This window comes from Poecilia reticulata, chromosome 12 (assembly GCF_904066995.2).
Source record: "Poecilia reticulata chromosome 12, P_reticulata-male-v2, whole genome shotgun sequence".
Taxonomy (NCBI): Eukaryota; Metazoa; Chordata; class Actinopteri; order Cyprinodontiformes; family Poeciliidae; genus Poecilia; species Poecilia reticulata.
The window spans coordinates 12135015-12147050 of record NC_088841.1 but is presented as its reverse complement, the minus strand read 5'-3'; the positions used below and the strand labels follow the sequence as shown (position 1 = coordinate 12147050).

General features: G+C 38.4%; 2 pseudogenes; both read right to left on the bottom strand.

Annotated features, from left to right (window-relative positions):
* Positions 1-1299: 1299 nt before the first annotated feature.
* On the bottom strand, positions 1300-2678 carry LOC145553970 (sphingosine 1-phosphate receptor 3-like; annotated as a pseudogene).
* Positions 2679-4123: 1445 nt separating this feature from the next.
* Positions 4124-11532, bottom strand: LOC108166116 (sphingosine 1-phosphate receptor 3-like; annotated as a pseudogene).
* Positions 11533-12036: the final 504 nt, after the last annotated feature.

Below are 12036 nucleotides of genomic sequence, written 5' to 3'. Positions count from 1 at the left end.
ACTTAAGGTAGAACCACAGCTGGTACACCGGGAAAGTCTTGTAAACTCATAGCTCGTTTGGTAACGATCTAGATTCCCCAAATTCAATAAGTTCATTCTACTGCTTTGTTTTAGTCTTAGTAAAACAGGACTACATTCAGACTTCAAGTAAACATAAAATACACAGAAAAAAAGACAAACAATGGTAAGGTGTGTTAACATACAGGGAAATACTATGCTTCAATTTATTTTACCTTTAAACTGAAAGCAAGAATTATTCTGTCTGTTGCTAAAATAAGCTTTAACAATGTTACCTATGTATGATTAAAAATGTAGAGAAAACGTCACTAACATCAGTAGTAGTTCATGCAATTATTCCCCAGAACATTATACGTTTTTGCCATGTTTTATTTTGCCATAATAATGGATTAAATTAATCAAACTTTGTAAAGGTAGCCAGCTTTCAGTCGGATATGTTGCTTGTTGATTCCCAATAGTTTCTTAAAACTACTGGAGAAGCTGAAGTTATGGCTCCACTTTCTCTGGTAATGCTAACCAGCCTATGCCTAATCATATATATACTTCAGCCATTAGGTGCCATAATGGTACATTTTGTTTGAGTATTTGTTCATTTTAGATTGTTCCGTTTCAGAGTCAATGCCATCTTTAAACAATTGCTCCTATAAACAGTTCAGTGTTAGGTCTTACTATTTCATGAAGAAAGAAACCCAAATTTTGATGAGGTTAGTAGAAATGATCTGTAGCTGCTCTGGAAACTGCCTGTTTTTTTTTTTTTCTTTTTCAAATGGCTTCATTTTTACTGTTGTCAGGACTGATGGTACCAAATGAATGGGGCATTGTATCTGAAATGCACTCGACCACTAGAGTTGTCCCAAAACAAGTACGTGTTCAATGAGTTTGAGAAGACAGATGCAATGTAATTTAATGCGCCTGTTTTTTGCTGCAAGAAGGTGTGTCTAGTACAGGAACTACACAGGAACCTGTTTGGTCATGGACCTTTGGCATACTATAAAACACTTTTACTTTACATCTTTTTCTTTTGCAATGTTTGTGACTAAATTTGAGCAAACATGAAAACTTGCTAAAGGGAACAATGCTAAATTTCTAAAAAAATAATAAAACAAGCAAATTGGACAACATTTTGAAGAAGGTGAAAACGGCTTCATACTTGAATGTAACAGACTGAACCTTATTGGCTCTGCAATGTAAAGAATCTACTTGACTAAAAAATGCTCGGACACTGATGGTGTCTTTCCAGATCTTTTGACTGAAATGTGCCTTTAATTTGTACAAATGGTGTTTTCTTTTCTCTCCCGTTCTCTCATTCAGTGTGCATTAGCTGATCTTCAATGGGGCATGTCTGTTCACTGGAGGTTGTTTTGGCCCTGCTGCGTGTTGCTGCTTGAGACTAGTGTTCTCACTTTATCTTGGTCTCTTTCCCTCACTATTAATATGTATTATAAATGTCATTATTTCTGGGTTATACATTAATGACAGAGGGTGTCACAGAAAAACACTTTCGGGATGGATATATTTAAAAGTACGAAATAAAAACGAGTCCAAATGATGTTCACAGATATTTAATATTTTAGTTGTATGGGTTTGTCATTATTCTGTATGACTGTTTGGCAATAAAATTGTGAATGTGTATAATCTCTCGTGTGTTTACTACGACTAAGATTCTTTTCCCTTGCTGTCAGATGTAGATTTTGGCATTTTTTTAAACACATTTTTCCTAAGTAGCAGATGTGCTGTCGTATAAAAACCATATCAGGCTCCTTTAGATAAGCTCATGCTGTTGAAGTATTTGTTGGTAACCAAAGAAATGCAGCAAATGCCACAAACGGGTGCCAGAAAATTCCCATCTGAATTTAATGGCCAAAGTGTAGGGTTGACCTCAGCCAGTCCAGTAAACCAGTCGACCTTGGCGAGGATGTAGATGCGAGCATAAAGGACTGACATGGCTTAAAAGCAGGAATTATGAAAACTGTGATGCAGAAAGCTACGTATTTCTTGCTGTACAGAGGCAGGACAGTGGAACAGTCTGGGAGGTTGTCAATGCAGTTCCAACCTAAGATGGGTAAAGCTCCCAAGATCACAGCAATCAGCCAGCAGGTCCCTATAAGCAGAAACACTCTGTAGTTCTTGTTGGCATCATAAGGTCTCATTTTGATCATAGTCAGGTGTCTCTCTATGGCGATGGCCAAGAGACTGAAGATGGAGGCACTGAGTGCTACAAATGTGCTGCCCTCTCTAATAAACCACAGAGTCGGTGAGAGATCAAACGTCTTATCCCCAGAGAGGAGCAAGTTGACCATGTAGGAGACTCCAGCCAGCAGGTCACACAGTGCCAGGTTCCCAATGAAGAAGTACATCCGGTTGTGGAACCTGTGGTTCCTCCATATGGCCACCAGGACGGTGAGGTTCTCCAGAACGATGAAGCTGCAAATGACGAGGAAGACGATGATTTGAAAGTCCACATGATTAGTAGGAATCATTTGCTGGTTCCCCAGCTTCCCAGTGTAATTGTAGTGAAGGAATATTATGTTCATCTTCAGACTACCAGTTTTCTGACTGTAGAGGTCAGAGTTCAGCAGTATCCCAAAAGTCCACCAACACCTGCAACAGAGGAAAATATTACTGCATGAATTTATAAGTAGGTAGTCATATTCAGTAAATTACAGTGGGCACTCTAACTAAGTTAGTTTGTTGGAGCAAGCATATCTTTTGAAAACAATAACCCCACAGTGAAGCTAATTAGCTTCATAACCTCTTTTTCTAAGAATCCAACCAAATAAAAGTTTGAACGTTAAAAATGTCAGTCTCATCCTGAGGTTGCTATTAGAAGAGCGGAAGACTGGAATGGGCTGACTGCATTGAGTCTGACTGATAAACTTAGTAAATAATCTTACCTCTGAGCTAGGTCGTGGAGTAAAATAAATTTAAGCCAACTAACACCTTCTACAACTGACATATCAGAATAGACATTGAACCAATTTTCTAATTTTGCATATTTGAAAATTAAATAGGATTTTATTTTAATTCAATTCAAATTCAAAAATACCCCATCAATCCCAAACGGAATTTAAACGTTGTAGCTCATTAATTCAGATTCTTCAAAGAGTTATTGAAGATGGTGCCTGTATGCTGACTATAAAGCTTACAGTTGTTCTGTCCCTCTGTCTCAAGAGTTGATGTCTTCCTCTGTATTGTGATGGTTAGAATCTGATGAAAATAAAAGCCAGAAGTTCAAACTTCGGTAACACTTTATTTGAAGGGGTGTGCATAAGACTGACATGGCACTGTCATAAACATGATATAACATCTGTCATGACCATAAAGAAGTCTTTATGAACATGTATGACTGTTGTCATGAAGTGTTATTCGGTAAATAATGACACTTTTAATGCAAAGTTGCTCTAAAAGTTGCATTAAAAGTCCATTAAAAGTGCCAACTTTGCATGATTTTGTAAATTATGATAATTTAATGCAAAGTTGGCATTTTTAATGGACTTTCAATGCAACTTTTAGAGCAACTTCGCATTAAAAGTGTCATTATTTACCGAATGACATTTCATGACAACTGTCATAAACATTCATAAAGACTTCTTCATGTTCATGACAAATGTTATGTCATGTTTATGAGAGTGTCATGTCAGTCTTATGCACACCCCTTCAAATAAAGTGTTAACCACACTTCTTCTGAATACTTGCGAGCCAGTCAAAGAGTGGTAAAAACCGTATAAATACTTGTATGTATACTTGTAGTTGCAGATGGTGTTTTTACATTCAAGCGGTAGAGAGAGCACATTGACAAAACTTTTTTTTTTTTATTAAGATCACCGGTAATAAAGTTCAGCTCCCTTTTAATGAAGAAAAAGGGAGCAGCAGTTTCCAACCAGAACTGCTGCTCTCTCCTACAGAGGCAGCCCCTCAATTGCTGATTAAACGGAGATTACACTGTGCTGGAAGAATATCTGAGGCATTTGATGAATTTGTGTTTTGAGGAAAAATAAAATCAGTAATTACTTAGACATGATGGTAGAACCACAGCTGGTACACCGGAAAATTAATTATATAATTTTTAGTTCGTTTAGTAACGATCTAGATTCCCCAAATTCAATAAGTTCATTTTACTGCTTTGTTTTAATCTTAGTCTTTAATTTTGCCATAATAATGGATTCAATTAATCAAACTTTGTAAAGGTAGCCAGCTTTCAGTCGGATATGTTGCTTGTTGATTCCCAATAGTTTCTTAAAACTGCTGGAGAAACTGAAGTTATGCCTCCACTTTCTCTGGTAATGCTAACTAGCCTATGCCAAATCACATATATACTTCAGCCAGTCCAGTAAACCAGTCGACCTTGGAGAGGCTTGGGTAGTGCTGGCACATACACCAAGAGAAGGAAAAAGAGCTTGTTCCTAATTCTGGATAACTTGGACCCTTTTTTCAGTCTTTTCTGTGGTCCTGATGCCCCTTCTGAGGGTACTCTTGTTGCAGACATCTGTGAGACCTCACTGGGATGTGTGTCGGTCTCCAAAACCCCCTCTGTTCATTCTAGTTTTGGTTTGTTCTGGCTGCTCCATGATTTCTTCCAGCTTTGCCGAGGCTCCAGGAACTGTCTGTTCCTACTGCCATCCACAAAAAGTCTTCGTCTTGTCACGAACGCCACAAACCAGAGCCAGGAAGGCCCGTCTCATCTCGCAACTGGCCAGAGTGTAGATGACCTGTTCTCTGGAAATGCACTGTTAATAATATTGGTCTTTCTTTATATTCTAAATAGTTGCCTGTAATTTTAATGATCCCATTTGAACGTATTTTGTTTCTTTCAGGATTTGACAAGAAGGCAAAACCAGCGCAGTTACTACATTCAGTAACTGTGCTGGTCTCACTTACAAATGCTTAAGATATATAAACATTAGTCACTGAAGTGAAACTTCTGTGCTGATGCAACTGTATAGTCCAATATAGTCCAATCTTCATTTTGGATTTTTTTCATGTTAAACTGACTTCATCTCTCAAGCATCTTTCCACATTTGGTTTGATTTCTGGAACTCTTTTCTCAGTTTTTCCCATCACTCTAAACACCCTCCTGAACATCCTCTCTATTCGTTCCATTGTCCGTCTCCTGACCCCTCTGCTGATTCTGGTTGGGGTTGTTCTGACTGCTCCATGATTTGCTCCTGCTCCGGCTCGGCTCGAGGGACTGCCTGTTCCCACTGCCATTCACCGACGCCTTCATCTTGTAGCAAACGCCACAAACCAGAGCCAGGAAGGCCCGTCTCATCTCGCGACTGGCCAGAGTGTAGATGACCGAGTTGAGCACAGCCAGTGCTATAAACCAGTCAGCCTTGTAAAGGACTGGGAAGCGCTGCTCAGACGCCACATCCACCAGGAGCAGGATGAAGAGGGGTGTCCAGCAAGCGATGAAGACTCCGACTACAATGATGACGGTGCGTAGAAGGGACATAGCGTGCTCAGAGTTGCTGTGCTTACTCACATTTCGGCTGCTGGATTTTACAAGGATATGTCAGTTGTACCTTCTACAACTGACATATCAGAATAGACATTGAACCAATTTTCTCATTTTTCTTCACCTTTTCATACTGCAGTCAATGGCTTTAGAGATCAGCCTTTTTTATAATATAAAGTATTTCCTTGTGTCACTGCAGCCGCATGACTTCAAATCAATTGTTCTCGTGGCCGTGTTTGTAGACCTTGAATTCCCCTTTATTTGAAAAGAGGTGCTTGTGTATGCTGACACTGTATAAAAAAAAAGAAACAAAAAAAACTGCTTTTTCAACCAGTAGTTTGTTTTGAATTTGTTTTCTCTGACTTCTTTTAGGCGTTTTGTCAGTGATTAGTTTTTGGTGCTTGATTTATACAGTTTAATATCCTCACATTTTAAATGAACACGCTCGGCTCTTTGGGTGAACTTTTAAAAAGGGTTTTTGTTTTTTGAATGATCACACATGAATAGCACAATCAGAGCTCTGTTTCAGTCTTACTAGATGAGTAGTTACTGTTTCAAGGTGTCATTAATGGAAATGTTGCTTTCACATCAACTAAGGTTAGAACGGATAATTCACTTGCACTTATTGAAAATACAACTGCATAGATTCAACGTGTTTATCTTTAAACATGACTAGGCATGGGCTGGTCAGTGTTAAGTCTATACATAGCCTTATTTGGACCTATATATTTAGGTTTAGCTCACGTGGAACTGCTAGCTAGGTCTAAAGCTGGTCTAAGCTTTCAATTAAAACAAAAAACAAAAGAAACTCCACAAGTCTGTAGATTGTGCTAAAATGCCAGAAGCAAATTTAAAGACTTGGTTTTGTTTTAGTATGAATAAATTTGATCATTTTTACCAAATAAAATATGGTAAAAATGTCTTCCCAATTATTCTGTTTTTTAGATGGAGTAAAGAGTGGCAAATACCGTATACATACTTGTACTTCAGTTGCAGATGGTGTTTTTACATTCAAGCACTAGAGAGAGTACATTGACAAAACTTTTTTTTTTTTTAATTAAGATCACCGGTAATAAAGTTCAGCTCCCTTTTAATGAAGAAAAAGGGAGCAGCAGTTTCCAACCAGAACTGCTGCTCTCTCCTACAGAGGCAGCCCCTCAATTGCTGATTAAACGGAGATTACACTGTACTGGCAGAATATCTGAGGCATTTGATGAATTTGTGTTTTGAGGAAAAATAAAATCAGTAATTACTTAAGGTAGAACCACAGCTGGTACACCGGGAAAGTCTTGTAAACTCATAGCTCGTTTGGTAACGATCTAGATTCCCCAAATTCAATAAGTTCATTCTACTGCTTTGTTTTAGTCTTAGTAAAACAGGACTACATTCAGACTTCAAGTAAACATAAAATACACAGAAAAAAAGACAAACAATGGTAAGGTGCGTTAACATACAGGGAAATACTATGCTTCAATTTATTTTACCTTTAAACTGAAAGCAAGAATTATTCTGTCTGTTGCTAAAATAAGCTTTAACAATGTTACCTATGTATGATTAAAAATGTAGAGAAAACGTCACTAACATCAGTAGTAGTTCATGCAATTATTCCCCAGAACATTATACGTTTTTGCCATGTTTTATTTTGCCATAATAATGGATTAAATTAATCAAACTTTGTAAAGGTAGCCAGCTTTCAGTCGGATATGTTGCTTGTTGATTCCCAATAGTTTCTTAAAACTGCTGGAGAAGCTGAAGTTATGGCTCCACTTTCTCTGGTAATGCTAACCAGCCTATGCCTAATCATATATATACTTCAGCCATTAGGTGCCATAATGGTACATTTTGTTTGAGTATTTGTTCATTTTAGATTGTTCCGTTTCAGAGTCAATGCCATCTTTAAACAATTGCTCCTATAAACAGTTCAGTGTTAGGTCTTACTATTTCATGAAGAAAGAAACCCAAATTTTGATGAGGTTAGTAGAAATGATCTGTAGCTGCTCTGGAAACTGCCTGTTTTTTTTTTTCTTTTTCAAATAGCTTCATTTTTACTGTTGTCAGGACTGATGGTACCAAATGAATGGGGCATTGTATCTGAAATGCACTCGACCACTAGAGTTGTCCCAAAACAAGTACGTGTTCAATGAGTTTGAGAAGACAGATGCAATGTAATTTAATGTGTTTGTTTTTTGCTGCAAGAAGGTGTGTCTAGTACAGGAACTACACAGGAACCTGTTTGGTCATGGACCTTTGGCATACTATAAAACACTTTTACTTTACATCTTTTTCTTTTGCAATGTTTGTGACTAAATTTGAGCAAACATGAAAACTTGCTAAAGGGAACAATGCTAAATTTCTAAAAAAATAATAAAACAAGCAAATTGGACAACATTTTGAAGAAGGTGAAAACGGCTTCATACTTGAATGTAACAGACTGAACCTTATTGGCTCTGCAATGTAAAGAATCTACTTGACTAAAAAATGCTCGGACACTGATGGTGTCTTTCCAGATCTTTTGACTGAAATGTGCCTTTAATTTGTACAAATGGTGTTTTCTTTTCTCTCCCGTTCTCTCATTCAGTGTGCATTAGCTGATCTTCAATGGGGCATGTCTGTTCACTGGAGGTTGTTTTGGCCCTGCTGCGTGTTGCTGCTTGAGACTAGTGTTCTCACTTTATCTTGGTCTCTTTCCCTCACTATTAATATGTATTATAAATGTCATTATTTCTGGGTTATACATTAATGACAGAGGGTGTCACAGAAAAACACTTTCGGGATGGATATATTTAAAAGTACGAAATAAAAACGAGTCCAAATGATGTTCACAGATATTTAATATTTTAGTTGTATGGGTTTGTCATTATTCTGTATGACTGTTTGGCAATAAAATTGTGAATGTGTATAATCTCTCGTGTGTTTACTACGACTAAGATTCTTTTCCCTTGCTGTCAGATGTAGATTTTGGCATTTTTTTAAAAAGTATTTGTTGGTAACCAAAGAAATGCAGCAAATGCCACAAACGGGTGCCAGAAAATTCCCATCTGAATTTAATGGCCAAAGTGTAGGGTTGACCTCAGCCAGTCCAGTAAACCAGTCGACCTTGGCGAGGATGTAGATGCGAGCATAAAGGACTGACATGGCTTAAAAGCAGGAATTATGAAAACTGTGATGCAGAAAGCTACGTATTTCTTGCTGTACAGAGGCAGGACAGTGGAACAGTCTGGGAGGTTGTCAATGCAGTTCCAACCTAAGATGGGTAAAGCTCCCAAGATCACAGCAATCAGCCAGCAGGTCCCTATAAGCAGAAACACTCTGTAGTTCTTGTTGGCATCATAAGGTCTCATTTTGATCATAGTCAGGTGTCTCTCTATGGCGATGGCCAAGAGACTGAAGATGGAGGCACTGAGTGCTACAAATGTGCTGCCCTCTCTAATAAACCACAGAGTCGGTGAGAGATCAAACGTCTTATCCCCAGAGAGGAGCAAGTTGACCATGTAGGAGACTCCAGCCAGCAGGTCACACAGTGCCAGGTTCCCAATGAAGAAGTACATCCGGTTGTGGAACCTGTGGTTCCTCCATATGGCCACCAGGACGGTGAGGTTCTCCAGAACGATGAAGCTGCAAATGACGAGGAAGACGATGATTTGAAAGTCCACATGATTAGTAGGAATCATTTGCTGGTTCCCCAGCTTCCCAGTGTAATTGTAGTGAAGGAATATTATGTTCATCTTCAGACTACCAGTTTTCTGACTGTAGAGGTCAGAGTTCAGCAGTATCCCAAAAGTCCACCAACACCTGCAACAGAGGAAAATATTACTGCATGAATTTATAAGTAGGTAGTCATATTCAGTAAATTACAGTGGGCACTCTAACTAAGTTAGTTTGTCGGAGCAAGCATATCTTTTGAAAACAATAACCCCACAGTGAAGCTAATTAGCTTCATAACCTCTTTTTCTAAGAATCCAACCAAATAAAAGTTTGAACGTTAAAAATGTCAGTCTCATCCTGAGGTTGCTATTAGAAGAGCGGAAGACTGGAATGGGCTGACTGCATTGAGTCTGACTGATAAACTTAGTAAATAATCTTACCTCTGAGCTAGGTCGTGGAGTAAAATAAATTTAAGCCAACTAACACCTTCTACAACTGACATATCAGAATAGACATTGAACCAATTTTCTAATTTTGCATATTTGAAAATTAAATAGGATTTTATTTTAATTCAATTCAAATTCAAAAATACCCCATCAATCCCAAACAGAATTTAAACGTTGTAGCTCATTAATTCAGATTCTTCAAAGAGTTATTGAAGATGGTGCCTGTATGCTGACTATAAAGCTTACAGTTGTTCTGTCCCTCTGTCTCAAGAGTTGATGTCTTCCTCTGTATTGTGATGGTTAGAATCTGATGAAAATAAAAGCCAGAAGTTCAAACTTCGGTAACACTTTATTTGAAGGGGTGTGCATAAGACTGACATGGCACTGTCATAAACATGATATAACATCTGTCATGACCATAAAGAAGTCTTTATGAACATGTATGACTGTTGTCATGAAGTGTTATTCGGTAAATAATGACACTTTTAATGCAAAGTTGCTCTAAAAGTTGCATTAAAAGTCCATTAAAAGTGCCAACTTTGCATGATTTTGTAAATTATGATAATTTAATGCAAAGTTGGCATTTTTAATGGACTTTCAATGCAACTTTTAGAGCAACTTCGCATTAAAAGTGTCATTATTTACCGAATGACATTTCATGACAACTGTCATAAACATTCATAAAGACTTCTTCATGTTCATGACAAATGTTATGTCATGTTTATGAGAGTGTCATGTCAGTCTTATGCACACCCCTTCAAATAAAGTGTTAACCACACTTCTTCTGAATACTTGCGAGCCAGTCAAAGAGTGGTAAAAACCGTATAAATACTTGTATGTATACTTGTAGTTGCAGATGGTGTTTTTACATTCAAGCGGTAGAGAGAGCACATTGACAAAACTTTTTTTTTTTTATTAAGATCACCGGTAATAAAGTTCAGCTCCCTTTTAATGAAGAAAAAGGGAGCAGCAGTTTCCAACCAGAACTGCTGCTCTCTCCTACAGAGGCAGCCCCTCAATTGCTGATTAAACGGAGATTACACTGTGCTGGAAGAATATCTGAGGCATTTGATGAATTTGTGTTTTGAGGAAAAATAAAATCAGTAATTACTTAGACATGATGGTAGAACCACAGCTGGTACACCGGAAAATTAATTATATAATTTTTAGTTCGTTTAGTAACGATCTAGATTCCCCAAATTCAATAAGTTCATTCTACTGCTTTGTTTTAATCTTAGTCTTTAATTTTGCCATAATAATGGATTCAATTAATCAAACTTTGTAAAGGTAGCCAGCTTTCAGTCGGATATGTTGCTTGTTGATTCCCAATAGTTTCTTAAAACTGCTGGAGAAACTGAAGTTATGCCTCCACTTTCTCTGGTAATGCTAACTAGCCTATGCCAAATCACATATATACTTCAGCCAGTCCAGTAAACCAGTCGACCTTGGAGAGGCTTGGGTAGTGCTGGCACATACACCAAGAGAAGGAAAAAGAGCTTGTTCCTAATTCTGGATAACTTGGACCCTTTTTTCAGTCTTTTCTGTGGTCCTGATGCCCCTTCTGAGGGTACTCTTGTTGCAGACATCTGTGAGACCTCACTGGGATGTGTGTCGGTCTCCAAAACCCCCTCTGTTCATTCTAGTTTTGGTTTGTTCTGGCTGCTCCATGATTTCTTCCAGCTTTGCCGAGGCTCCAGGAACTGTCTGTTCCTACTGCCATCCACAAAAAGTCTTCGTCTTGTCACGAACGCCACAAACCAGAGCCAGGAAGGCCCGTCTCATCTCGCAACTGGCCAGAGTGTAGATGACCTGTTCTCTGGAAATGCACTGTTAATAATATTGGTCTTTCTTTATATTCTAAATAGTTGCCTGTAATTTTAATGATCCCATTTGAACGTATTTTGTTTCTTTCAGGATTTGACAAGAAGGCAAAACCAGCGCAGTTACTACATTCAGTAACTGTGCTGGTCTCACTTACAAATGCTTAAGATATATAAACATTAGTCACTGAAGTGAAACTTCTGTGCTGATGCAACTGTATAGTCCAATATAGTCCAATCTTCATTTTGGATTTTTTCATGTTAAACTGACTTCATCTCTCAAGCATCTTTCCACATTTGGTTTGATTTCTGGAACTCTTTTCTCAGTTTTTCCCATCACTCTAAACACCCTCCTGAACATCCTCTCTATTCGTTCCATTGTCCGTCTCCTGACGCCTCTGCTGATTCTGGTTGGGGTTGTTCTGACTGCTCCATGATTTGCTCCTGCTCCGGCTCGGCTCGAGGAACTGCCTGTTCCCACTGCCATTCACCGACGCCTTCATCTTGTAGCAAACGCCACAAACCAGAGCCAGGAAGGCCCGTCTCATCTCGCGACTGGCCAGAGTGTAGATGACCGAGTTGAGCACAGCCAGTGCTATAAACCAGTCAGCCTTGTAAAGGACTGGGAAGCGCTGCTCAGACGCCACATCCA